The sequence below is a fragment of the Trichomycterus rosablanca genome, chromosome 3 (assembly GCF_030014385.1).
Source record: "Trichomycterus rosablanca isolate fTriRos1 chromosome 3, fTriRos1.hap1, whole genome shotgun sequence".
In the NCBI taxonomy this organism is placed as follows: domain Eukaryota; kingdom Metazoa; phylum Chordata; class Actinopteri; order Siluriformes; family Trichomycteridae; genus Trichomycterus; species Trichomycterus rosablanca.
The window spans coordinates 57,483,931-57,485,342 of NC_085990.1; positions in this window are offsets into that span (position 1 = coordinate 57,483,931).

Consider the following 1,412-nt stretch of genomic DNA (forward strand, 5'->3'; position numbering starts at 1 on the left):
GTAAATTGTTAAATTTTTCTTTTGTTTGAACTTCATTTTAAAGTTTTATTAATCAACAGTGAATAAAAACGTTTATTTGTTACTGTAATGAATGAATGAAGAGCACAGTCTCATATATTACAGTAGTGTAAGGGGGTGAAGACGCTGTATATTGGCGCCCTCTTGTGGGTCATCCTGGTACTACAGCTTCATTTCTTCTTAGTGTTTTCATCGTCTAGGAGAAACTCATCCAAACTATTCATTCGAAAGAAGCACTAATATAGGATAAAAAGGCCGGACTCACAACCAGTCTTCCGATTCATCCCAGTCCAGTTCCGTCTTCTCACTGTAAACTCACCCGGTATGTGTACGCTATATATTATTAAACCATTTCATATATTTCATTTATTAAATGTATTGAAGTTTACAGATTTATTTGTGTTGTGGTCACTTAGCTTCCAGCACTCAGGTCTCCCATCCAGATGCTGACCGAACTTAACCCTGCTTAGCTTTAGAGATCATTCTCAGGGGGGTGTGGTCAAAATACTCACCTGGGTGTGTGTATGTGTGTATATGTGTATTCAAGTGTGTATGTGTACGTATGTGTATATTTACATTGACATTTTCGGCATTTAGCAGATGCTTTTTTCCAAAGCAACTTACGGTCTGTAGTGTGTGAGTATGGTGGTATATGTGTGTGTATGTATCTAAGTGTGTGTGTGTGTGTGTGTGTATATGTGTGTATGTGTGTGTGTGTATGTGTGTATGTGTGAGTATGGTGGTATATGTGTGTGTATGTATCTAAGTGTGTGTGTGTATGTGTGAGTATGGTGGTATATGTGTGTGTATGTGTGTATGTGTGAGTATGGTGGTATATGTGTGTGTATGTATCTAAGTGTGTGTGTGTGTGTGTATATGTGTGTATGTGTGTGTGTGTATGTGTGTATGTGTGAGTATGGTGGTATATGTGTGTGTATGTATCTAAGTGTGTGTGTGTGTGTGTGTATATGTGTGTATGTGTGTGTGTGTATGTGTGTATGTGTGAGTATGGTGGTATATGTGTGTGTATGTATCTAAGTGTGTGTGTGTGTGTGTGTATATGTGTGTGTGTGTATGTGTGTATGTGTGAGTATGGTGGTATATGTGTGTGTATGTATCTAAGTGTGTGTGTGTGTGTGTATATGTGTGTATGTGTGTGTGTGTATGTGTGTATGTGTGAGTATGGTGGTATATGTGTGTGTATGTATCTAAGTGTGTGTGTGTATGTGTGTATGTGTGAGTATGGTGGTATATGTGTGTGTATGTGTGTATGTGTGAGTATGGTGGTATATGTGTGTGTATGTATCTAAGTGTGTGTGTGTATGTGTGTATGTGTGAGTATGGTGGTATATGTGTGTGTATGTATCTAAGTGTGTGTGTGTATGTGTGTATGT